General features: G+C 38.0%; 1 pseudogene; it reads left to right on the top strand.

Annotated features, from left to right (window-relative positions):
- Window positions 1-2,890: 2,890 nt before the first annotated feature.
- Window positions 2,891-3,838, top strand: LOC103261780 (annotated as a pseudogene).
- Window positions 3,839-12,768: the final 8,930 nt, after the last annotated feature.

The following is a 12,768-nucleotide window of genomic DNA, read 5'->3' as shown; positions in this document are numbered from 1 at the left end:
AGAGAAAGAGCTTGTATGGGCTCTAGTAGGATGAGGTAATTTATTGGAGAACATGGAACGTGAAGGAGATTTGCATACGGAAATCAATGGGTAAAACAAGGTTGTGAAATGACATTCAGCAAGGTATAAAAACAGTGTATGGTTGTGGCCAAGAATAGAAGATATCTTGCATATAATCTGATTCTTCTTTGAGTCACTTTTTAAAAAGAAGCTGACAGTTTACAAGAATATCAAAAGCTGTTTGATTCATAAAACTGTAATTGAAATTAAGTAACACCTCCTGACCTTCCTTATTTTTGAGTGTGTTCACCAACTACATATTTAATTTGGCTATTTTCCTATCCTTTTGTCCTTTGTGTCTAACCTCCCTAATCTTGGGATTAATGAGAATAAATCTCCTATAGCACAATTTGATAATTCAAAAAAATTAGATCATTAAAATGGAATTCTTCCTGAAAATCCAAAAATGATCAAATAAGTTTAGCTTCAAGAAGCAATGTGGGTCAGGCATGGTGGCTCAAACTTGTAATCCCAGCACTTCTAGAGGTTAAGGTGGGAGAATTGCTTGAGTCCAAGAGCTTAAGACCAGCCTAGGCAACATAGTGAGACTCTGTCTCTTTAAAAAATGAAAAAATTAGCCAGGCATGGGGAATGTGCCTATAGCCCCAGCTACTTGGGAGGCTGAGGCAGAAGGATCATTTAGTCCCAGAAATTCAAGCCTGCAGTGAGTTATGAGGCTTGGTGACTGTGCAACTATCCTGCAGCCTAGGTGACAGAGTGAGACCCTGACTAGAAAAAAGGAGAAGAATTTTTTAAAAAGCAGTGTGGAACTATGTTTCAATCTTTCAGGAAAAAGCATATGGGCAGATAATCTTCTTGCAAGATAAAGAATGAGTGCCATAAAATGTGCCAAAGGAAAAGTGGATTAGAAGTTATTAGTGATTAGTAGAAGACTTAAATTCTGGTACTAACTCTACCACTTGAGCATGTTAGTTAATATTTTTAGATTTGAATCAGGTCAAAATCACATGATAAACTATAAACTATGTTATATGCTAGGAATTCAACTATTAATAAAACACATTGCTCCTGCCCCTAAGAAGCTTATAATCAATCTGTAGAGTGAGACAAATGTGTATTTTAAAAAATGAGTTCAATTCAACATGGTAAATGCAATGATAAGGATGCTTACAGGTTACTCTGCCCAGGAGAGAATACTTAGTGCACTTGCCTTACCTGTGAGGCAAAGACATAGGATTTTAGGGTCAAAATGAGGTAGCTTACATGAAAGCATTTTGTTTTCTGCAAAATCTGATACAAAGGAAAAGGCTATTGTAGCAGGTGTATGGAATTACCTAAACAAATAAAACCACAGCAAAAATGATTAATAGTGAACATATACAAGTGTGACATGTCAAGCCAACTCCTTATGTAGACATTATTACCATTAAAGTAGCCAAGAAGTTGGGAGATGCTAAGTGTTGCGTATATTATCCCTGGTTTCTTCTGACTCTCTGAACCTGATTCTGAAAGTAAAAATGATTACTTCTGAGAGGAGGGATGGTCTAGACGATACAGCAGTTTGAAGCTCTTAAGTTTCTTCTCTCTCCCTTTACCATAATACTTTCTAGCTATTTTACCTGCAGAGATGCAAGGCACATTTGTGTTATTTCCTCTTCTTTCTTCTATTGTGTTAACCTAGGTCTTCCTGCTCCACCCCTGTTGCAGGGGTTCATCAATCTATTTTGTTTCATAGGCAGAAATGCCACAGCCTTGTGACCCAGGTTTTATCTTGTGCCCCTTCCCAATTCCATAAACATACAAAGCAACTGAAGTAGAATCATGAGAGAGAACTCCAAGACAGGAGATGCCTTAGATAGAAACCAAAGTGTAGATTCATTAATGATTTGATCATTCCACAATGTATATATGTATCAAAACATCACATTATACCACACAAATATGTACAATTATTATTTGTCAATAAAAATAAAACTTAAAAAGTAAACTAATTTTTAAAGACATGAAAATGACAGTCTATTACTTAACTATGCATATTTACATTTCTTTGCTCAATTAATTAAAAAACAAAAAGAACTTCAAGGGTAATAACACATGAGTCAAATGCAAAGAAACTGTTCTAATTCAGATGTCCAGGCTCTTCTAGGATTCAGGTATCAAATCAGGATATTTATTTCTCAACTCCTGTGACCACGGGCAGTTGACCAAAGCCAAAGCAGCTAACACATGGACTGCAGTTACTATGTGTTAAGTGCTGTCTCAAGTATTTTATTTGTCATCTAATTTAATTCTTATAACAGCCCTACATTATATGCCCTATTATTATTTATGTTTAACAAATAAAAAAACTGAATCACACGAAAGTTGATAGCTCTTAGTGGCACAGGCAAAATGAAAACTCTAGCAATCTAGTTCCTGAGTTCATGCTCTGAGGCACAGTGCTTTAAAGCCTTTACAATAACGCTAATTAAATGGCTTGAGATATTAGAGAAAAAAAACCAACCTACGAGTACATACAAAGAGATAATACATATAGTAAAAGAAAATAATTTAAATTTTCTTTTCATATTAAAGGTAATGTTCTTCTTAAACAGAGAATTTTCTCATTTTATTTACTAGTTTTTGAAAATATTTTAACTTAACTTTTAAGTATTTCTATACTATAGGTAATTATTCCCCATTATTGCAGATTAATAATTTCCTGCAAAAGTCATCAAAGGAACTAACTATATCTAGATAGACTGAGATGTAGAGATGTTAATATCATGAGTTTGACAATATGCTTTCAGTGAAGACATTGAGAAAATATTTTTTACTACAATGAATTATCATTCCATCTCTCTCAAACTCTTTCATAGAAATTATCCAGATGAAAGGTTTCAACAAAACCCCCGGAGTTACACAGTTCGTCCTGGTGGGCTTCTCCAGCCTAAGGGAGCTCCAGCTGCTGCTTTTTGTCATCTTCTTTCTCCTGTACTTGACGATTCTGGTGGCCAACGTGAGCATCATGGCCGTCATCCGCTTCAGCCAGACTCTACATACTCCTATGTATGGTTTCCTGTTTATACTTTCATTTTCTGAGTCCTACTACACTTTTGTCATCATCCCTCAACTGCTGGCCCACCTGCTCTCAGACACCAAGATCATCTCGTTTCTGGCCTGTGCCACTCAGCTCTTCTTCTTCCTTGGCTTTGCTTGCACCAACTGCTTTCTCATTGCCGTGATGGGATATGATTGCTATGTAGCAATTTGTCACCCCCTGAGGTACACACTTATCATGAACAAAAGGCTATGGTTTGGGTTGGTTTCTCTGTCAGGAGTCACAGGTTTCTTTATTGCTTTGGTGGCCACCAAACTCATCTGTGACATGCCTTTCTGTGGTCCCAATAGGGTCAACCATTATTTTTGTGACGTTGGCACCTATCAAGTTAGCCTGCACTGACACCCATTTGAAAGAACTGGCTCTATTCAGCCTTAGCATCCTGGTAATCATGGTGCCTTTTCTGCTAATTCTCACATCCTATGGTTTCATAGTTAACACCATCCTGAAGATCCCTTCTGCTGAGGGCAAGAGAAAGGCCTTTGCCACCTGTGCCTCACACCTGACAGTGGTCTTTGTCCACTATGGCTGTGTGCATCTATCATCTACCTTTGGCCCAAGTCCAACTCTGCCTCAGACAAGGATCAGCTGGTGGCAGTGACCTATACAGTAGTTACTCCCCTACTTAATCCTCTTGTCTACAGTCTGAAGAACCAGGAGGTAAAAACTGCCCTGAAAAGAGTTCTGGGAATAACTGTGGCAATCAAGATGAACTAATAAAAAAATGTTGAAATTAGAAAAGTCATGAAAGAAATCAAAAGTACTAAATATTCTCTGACTTTTGAGTTGGATGATGTTCTAGACATGTCTTGAATAGTTTTCTAAGGACTAAGACTACCTTTTCAGAAAAGAACACAAGTCTATCTACACACTGTATTGTTTAATGCCTGGTTTAAAAGTAAATAAATAATTCACACTTGGCAAAGGAGAAAAGCATGAGAGTTTTTTGAGGAAAGAACACAACTGAAAATGATTGCCATAACAGGAATTGCTTTTCTGGTTGGAGAGAAATAACAAGGTCTGAAATGGCTGGTAGCATTTTATTCAGGACAGAGATATTTATCTAGTAAGGCCACTATGTACCAGGTCTCATGCAAAGAAAAATAATTAAAGTGAATAAATTTATAGTTTATGTAGGCATGGGGTGGGTATGTAAAAAGATGAACACTGAAAAAAAGTGATAATGCAAGATAATCAGATCCGTTAAAAGGATATTTAAAGGCTTATGAGAATCAAAAGAACAATCATTTATTCCTTCTGAAAGAGAAAAAGATTTGGAATAAGTGCAAAGAGGGGAGAGAAAATTTAAGCTGAGTCTTAGATGAAAAACAAGATTTCGATACTAAGGAAGTGGGTTTTAACAAGTGACAAAAATATTAGTTAATGTTACCAGAATTGTTGATTTTTCAAAACCTAATTCTAGATATTTATTATGTGAATTATAAATTAAATACAATTATTTTGTCTATAGTTTTTGCTCTCTCAATAGCTATATGTTGAAGTCTTTCAGATGATGTAATTATATTTAATAATTGACTAAAACAACCAGTAATGACATCTTCATGCTTGCTGTTCGCATGAAACATAGTACTGTGAAGAGGCATAAATTGTCTTATCTTTAAGATGGTGATAGTCTAATACTTTGATCAACTTAATATTTTATTATAATATTTAGATTGTAGACACTGATTTCAAAGTCTAATTTTATCATTGTCAAGTTTTGTAATATGAGACATGTTATCTTAAAATATTGAAACTGATGAGCCTTAAAATTTTTTATGTAGACAACTGAGGTTTATTTTTTGTTTTCTTTTTTCCTTTGCTTGTTTTGTTTGTTTGTTTAGAGAATATGCAAATTATCTAGTTAGTACATTGCTAATCTTCTAGTAGAGAGAATCAATTACTGTTTTGTTTCAGTTTTGAGTCGAAGTCTCACTGTCACCCAGGCTGGAGTGCAGTGGCATGTTCACAGCCACCACAACCCCGACTTGCTGAACTCAAGTGATCCTTTTGTCTCAGCCTTCCAAGTAGTTGGGACTATAGGAATGTGCCATCATTCCCAGCTAATTTTTCTTGATTGATTGTAGAGATGAGATCTCACCAAGTTGTCCAGACTGATCTCAAACCCCTAGGCTCAGGGAATCCTCTCACCTCTGCCTCCCAAAGTGCTGGGATTACAGGTGTGAGTCACCACACCCAGCTAATTACTGTTAACTATATATTTTTTCTGTACAGAGAACCAAGCTATACTAGGATAAAAACTCTGACTTGTTCAGATTATGTTAAATCACACAAATAAAAAGCTGTGTTATCATTACTGGTATGCCTGTAAAACTTGCATATAAACAGGAAAAAATATACATATAAATATTTCAAATTTTGCAGATCAGATGTGTTTGTTCTCAAAACTATAACAATTGTATTTATTGCTCTACTCTACTTTTAAAGTATAATTTTGAGATATGTAACTGGATAAAGTATAATTGCAAAAAAACTGTATTTGTTTTTAATACAGCCAGGTGAATGTTTTAGAAAGACTAAATATGAGCCAGAAAATAAAATTATGAAAATATAGGTCTTACTTACTTGGATTATTTTGCAGGAATCTCTAAGTTGTTGCTTATATATAAATTCACCAGAATTTGGGTAATGCATTATGAGTGGGCTTATGCTAGAGGTATTCTGAAGAACTCTAGTCAAGTAGTCCAACACTCAATATAAAATCTTTATCCCAACATAAAAGTACTCATAAATATATGTATATTTACATGGTTTAATGTAAAACATTTCAGAATATTAGTATAATTGTCCTTTTGATTTTCAGCTCCATCAGAGTTTTTGGATTAATCAAGCTATTAAATAGCTCTACTGAGCATTCAATTGTTTTCAACTATGTAAAAAAGTATTTTTCTAAAAGTAGAATAGAAATGTTATGTGCAAATAAGTGAAATGTGTTAATGTTATGATGTACAGTTCAATAACTTTCCTTTAAAACTATATAAGGTTGTGCAATTTTATATATTGATCTACAACTCAAGGTGCATGTGGAATTTCAACTCTTATTGTTTCAAGTTATTCCTCAATAATTCACGTGCCTTGTTAGGAAGAAATTCACTATTTCCTTCTTAAGATTTTCTATCCTAAATATTTCAGAAACCCTGGGGAACTGCGCATTTAAAAGGGGAATCAGAGTGGTTTCTATAGAGAGAGGACTGGTTCACTACATACTACTGGTCCTTCCTGCCATCCGCAGTATTAGTAGGGCTGTTCCTATATGACTGACAGGCAAAACTGGTTCACTCACTCTTTGCAGTGGGCTTCCCAAGAGTCATGGTTTTGTTTTAATGATATGTATCATTTGCCCCAGGTAAATTAAGACTCCCCTCACACTTGTACTCCCAGGTTTTAGCTATGCCCCTCTTTAATTTTCACTCATAACTCTGCTTGAACTGCTAGCTTTCCTCAGGAACAGTGAGTCAGAATTTGTTCTATTGTTTAGGCATTTCAGACCTCAAGTTGCCAGCATTCTATTCTCCCTGAGGACATGTGACTACTACAAGGTGGCTTCCTCTTTCAAACACTCAAAAGACCATTTGATCACTACACAATGTCCACATGTATAGAAACATCACACTGTATCACAAATACATACAAAAAAAGTTGAAAGATTGAACTATTCTTTTTATCCTGAAAACAACAAGAAAAGTCACTGGGAAGGCAAAAATACACTTGCAAGTCCAGAGTTTCCTTTATATACCCTTTTGAGTGAGTCTACCTACCTGCCTACAAAAATTGCTTCCAGTGATTTGAAGGGGAATTTCTCACTAAAAAATTGGAAAAATTAAAGAATACAAATTTGGGGTTAAAATTGATGGTATAATTCCTCTAGGAGGGTACTCCACACCAGCTGTTATGTTCAATAATAAGCAATTGAAATATATTATTGAAAAGAAAGAACTAGAAATTGACCTTTCATATGACCCAGCAATCCCCCTTCTGGGAATACACCCAGAGAAACTCAAATAATTCTACAAAAAAAGATACCAGCACATGCATGTTTATTGCAGCACTATTCACAATAGCAAAACATGGAACCAACCATGTTGCTCATCAGAACTGGATTGGATTTTTTTTTTTTTTGGCCATAAAGAAGGACAAAGCCAATGTAATATGCAGCCATAAAGATGTACTTCACAGCAACTTGGGTGGATTTAGAGACTATCAAACTCAGTAATCTATCTATCACAGAATCAAAGAACAGAGAATTATATGTTCTTACTCTTAAGTAGACCTTGAACAATTATCATAATACTACAAGAAAGGGACTGGCAGTCATAATACTACAAGAAAGGGACTGGCAGTAGTGGGAAACTGCTGGGGTGGGGATGGGGGTTTGGCAGTAGAGGCAAACTGGAAAGGAGAACCACCTTATCAACAAGGGTACCTGGATGATGAACATTTGTATACCTAACCCTGAATTGTACACCACATCTTTAAAATAAAAAAAAATTATAAAAGAAAAGAAAGGTATATGAAGTGTTCTATAAAATATTACACTTAGATACCTACAGAATACTCCACTCAGCAACTACAGAATATGCATTCTACTCATCACCACATGAAACACACTCCAAGATCAATCACAACCTCAGTCAAAAATCAAGCATAAACAAATTACATAAGACTGAAATACTGCCATGTGCCTTATCAGACCACAATGGAATTAAAATAAATATCAACACCAGCAAAAGTCCCCCAAACCCAGAAAGGCTCAGAGACTAAACAGAATGATGCTGAAAGACTACTGGGTCAACAAAGAAATCAAAACAGAGACTAAAAGTTTCCTGAAAACAAAGAAACATCCTGCCAAAACCTCTGGGATGCTATGAAATCAGTTCTAAGAGACAAATTTCTATTTCTATGAACACACATCAAGAAAAAGGGGCGATCACAAGTAAACAGCCTAAAAAACCACCTAAGAGAGCTGGAAAAGAAAGACCACTGAAACCCTAACCTCAGCAGAAGAATTCAGATCACTAAAGAAAAAGCTCAAATATGGGAAACAGAAGACAAAAATAAAAACATACAAAAAGTTGGTTCTTTGAAAGAATAAACAAGATTGATGGACTGCCTAGCCAGAATGACCAAGAAAAAGAGAGGAAAAGCCCATATAAACAATCAGAAATGCAAAAGATCAAAACAGACCCTGAAGAAATAAAAAAGATTTATCAGAGATTACTATGCATCCTGTATGAAAAAACCTTGATAACCTAAATGAAATGAAGGACTATCTGACATCACACAACCTCACAAGGTTGAAACAAACAGACAGTGAGACTCCAAATAGACCAACGACAACCCAGGAAATTGATTCCAGCATAAGAAAAATACCTACCAACCCCCCCCAAAAACCTGTACCAGATGCCTTTCCAGTGGAATTCTACAAAGAGTATGAGGAGGAACTGATACCAATCCTATTGAAAGTATTCCAGGCAATTGAGAAGGGTGGAATTCTCCCCAAATCATTTTATGAAGCTAACATCACACTGATACCCAAACCAGGTAAAGATCCAACAAAAAAAGAGAAGTACAGGTCCATATCCCTGAAGAACATAGATGCAAAAATTCTCAACAAGATTCTAGCTAATCAGATCCAATAGCACCTCTCAAAAATCATCCACCGTGACCAAGTAAGCTTCATCCCCAGGATGTAGGACTGGTTCAACATCCACAAGATCATAAATGTAATTAAACACATCAACAGATGTAAAAACAAGAACCATGTGATTATACCATTAGATGCAGAAAAAGCTTTTGATAAAATCTGGCATCTCTTCTTGATAAAAACTCTCAAACACCTAGGCATAGAAGAAACATACCTCAAAATACTAAGTACCATCTACAATAACCCCACAGTCAGCATATTTCTAAATAGACAAACACTGGAAACATTTCTCCTGAAAACCAGAATAAGACAAGGCTGCTACTCTCACTCTTCTTGTTCAACATCGTGTAGAAAGTCCTAGCTAGAGTAATTAGACAGGAGAAAGAAATCAGGGCTATCCAAATAGGAAAAGAGGAAACTTAGCTATTCCTCTTTACTGATGATATGATACCTAAAAAAACCAAGAGAATCAGTCAAAAACCTGCTTTCACTAATAAAGGACTTTAGCAAAGTCTCAGAGTACAAAATTAATGTGCAAAAGACAGTAGTATTCTTATACACCAACAACAAGCAGGCAGAAAACCAAACAAAAAGCACAATCCCATTCACAATAGCCAACAAAGAAGAAGGAGGAGGAGGAGGAGGAGAGGAGAAATACCTCGGCATCTACCTAATCAGAGAATGAAAGATCTTTACAATGCAAATTATAAAACACTGCTCAAAAAAACCCAAGAAGACACAAACAAATGGAAAATTATTCCATGCTCATGGATAGGAAGAATCAATATTGTTAAGATGTCCATCCTACCAAAAGCAATCTACAGATTCAATGTAATACCCATTAAATTACCAGCATCACTCTTCTCAGAACTGGAAATGACAATACAGAAATTGACACGGAAACATGAACGACCACTAACAGCCAAAACAATCATCAGCAAAAGAAGCAAAGCTGAAGGTATCACACTTCCAAACTTCAAACTTAACTATAAGGCTACAATAGTCAAAACTGCCTGGTATTGGTACAAGAACAGGCATATGAACCAATGGAACAGGATAGAGATTCTGGAAGCAAAACCTCAATTTCTCAACCAACTCATCTTTGACAAAGCTTCCACCTACAACTACTGGGAAGAGGAGAAGGTATTCAATAATTGGTCCTGGGAAAACTGGCTGACCACATGCAGAAGATTGAAATAGGACCCCTACCTATCATTAAACACAAAAATCAACTCTAAATGGATCAAAGACCTAAATGTAAGACCTCAAACTATAAGAATCTTAGAAAATACAGGAATTGGTTTCCTTTTCCCTTATGGAAATGGAAACCAATAAGATAAGACAGGCAAGTGGGATCTCATGAAACTGAAAAGCTTCTGCAAAGCAAAATAAACCATCAAGAGAGCAGGGAGACAGCCCGCAGAATGGGAAAAAAATATTTGCCAAGTGTATATATGAAAAAGGCCTAACATACAGAACCTACAAGGAACTCAAATGTGCCAAAGGGAAAAAAAACAAACAGCCCTGTTATAAAGTGGACAAAAAGACATGAATAGACACTTCCCAAAAGAAGGCAGTCAACAGACACATGAAAAAGTGCTCAGACTCACTAATCATCAGAGAAATGCAAATCAAAACCACATTGAGATACCACCTAACCACAGGAAGAATGACCATCATTTATAAAACAAATAGCAGATGCAGGTGAGTATTAGGAGAAAAAGAAATACTTCTACACTGCTGGTGGGAATGCAAACTAGTGCAGCCTCTTTGGAAGACAGTGTGGCAATTTCTAAAAGAACTAGACATTGAATTTCCATATGATGCAACAATCCCCTTATTGGGAATATACCTGGAAGAACGCAAATCACTCTACAAAAATGATACCTGCCCAAATGTAATTATTGCAGCACTAGTCACTGATAAACCCAGGTTATTTTGCTATTGATTCTGTGTTGGATTAATAATTCATGTGCCTAGAAGGAGATTTTGAAGTCCGTAAGCAACTTGGCAGTGAAAAGCATTACAGTTGATTACAAACTGCTGTCAGTGAAATTTATTTACCTGACCTGCAGGCAATTCAGAAGGGGGTGAGGTAAGTGTGGTTCCTGAAGCTTGTTTTTTTTTCTTCTGTTGTTTAAAGGAGAAAGTTTTTTTTATGCAGTCCAGGGGACTGGAGAGTCAAGAAGCCTGTGACCCCATATTAAATGACAAACAGACAAGCAAAACACAATGACAAACAAGACATGTCCGGACCAAGTGAGAAAAGTTACGGATCCCTGGCATAGCCTCAGAGCAGAAAATCACAGATTCCTGGCACAGCCTCAGGGCAGAAAACCAGAGGACTCTATTCAGCCAACGTCTTAGCCAAATAAATAGTGTCCAAAGGGTGGCCTCATCAGACCATGATCCCTTAAGCAGAACTGTGGCCACAAGCAAAATAGAACAGATTTTTACCAGTAAGCAGAACAAATTCTTACCTCTCAAGAGGATGCAGATGGACTCAGGTTTCTTTAAGATGAAAGGAGTCAGCAGTCATTCCAACCCCCTCTGAGCCAGATGAGAGGTGATGGGCCCTGAATAACTCAGGGGGTGCCTCCCCAAGTTGGACTGGGGAAAGCTGGAATGAAGCTTGTCTTCCAAAGTTGGCAACATATTGCTGGGGCCTCCACATATTATGACTGAGTAAGTGAGAAGAAGTTACACCAGCAAACTGAGCTTAGTTAATTATGAATTTATTAACATGTGGGTCAAGAGTAGGATCAAAAACTCGACAAATTGGTGCAGTTAGTGACAAGCTTTTATAGGTAAAATTTGCAGTATTGGCTATGTAGCAACTTAGTGACCACAGCAACTATTAACTAACAACTTGGCAACCAAAATGGGAATTTTTGATTGTTAGGGAGCTTTGATTAATTTTATATCCTAGATATAGCCAGTGTCCAGAAAGTCCCTGAAGTTCTGCCATTAAGATATAGTTTGAGGTTCTGGTAAGATGGTGATGGCATAGGTGGAACTGCGAGATTCTCTAAAAGTGAGTTTACAAAAATACTCTTACTTTCCTTCCCCCATCCCCCTGCCCACCACCAGCCACACTGGTCCAAGGCTTGAACACCCTCAGTCCCACTCAAGGCCAGCTATTGTGGCCCCTCGGCTGCTGCTCCACCACCATAGGTAGCCCCAGGCCCCAGCTATGTGGAGATCCCAGCTCCCTCCCTGGCTACAATGTCTCACCTGGCCCCAAGCCACAGCTGCTGCCTGTGGAGCCCTTGGATACCTCCTTGTGGAGATCTGGGTTCCCTTGCTGGTTACACTGATCTGCCTGGCACTGAGTCACTGCCAGCACTCTTCCTGACTGGGTGCTCACTCCTCAGAGTTCCAGATCCCTACCCTGGGTTCTGGGCCCCCGCCCAGTCCTATTTCAAGCCACTGTCACCCAGGGATGCTCTAGGCGTCTGCCCCTTGGAGATACCAGCTCCACTCCTGGCTGAAATGCCCTGTGCAGGGCCCAAAGCCACTGTCACTGCTCACCACCTGCCTTTGGAGCTCCAGTCTGTGCTCTGGTTGAGGCACCCAGCATGAGACCCCATGGTTGTGTAAGGGAATAGTATATCTTAAGGGGGTACTGATCAGCTACTCTCAACTCTCATCTCCAGAAGAGGGAATTCCTGGCTCCCTCCCACACCCCAGGCCACTGGTGGAATATTAGATTCAGTGCCCAGCTGTGTCATTGATCCCCGGTGCCAGACGTGGGATACACAATACCACAGCCCATCACAGTGGATCACCCATGGACCCAGTGAGTGGGGAGAAAGGACAGGTGGAGAGAAAGGATCCACAAAAGAGGAGCTGCCCACCTTGGCCACTTTTCAGGCAGAGATTTGCATTGACCCGCCCATCTACAAGCAGCCTCCACCTTGGTTTCTAAGGTAACATTGCTAAACAGGACCTCCCCTTCGCTCAATCAGATACAGACAACTCA

The sequence above is a fragment of the Carlito syrichta genome, unplaced genomic scaffold, assembly GCF_000164805.1.
Source record: "Carlito syrichta isolate Samal-C Ts95f unplaced genomic scaffold, Tarsius_syrichta-2.0.1 Scaffold304005, whole genome shotgun sequence".
NCBI lineage: Eukaryota > Metazoa > Chordata > Mammalia > Primates > Tarsiidae > Carlito > Carlito syrichta.
The sequence above is the reverse complement of the archived record's forward strand: the minus strand, read 5'-3'. Positions and strand labels throughout refer to the sequence as shown.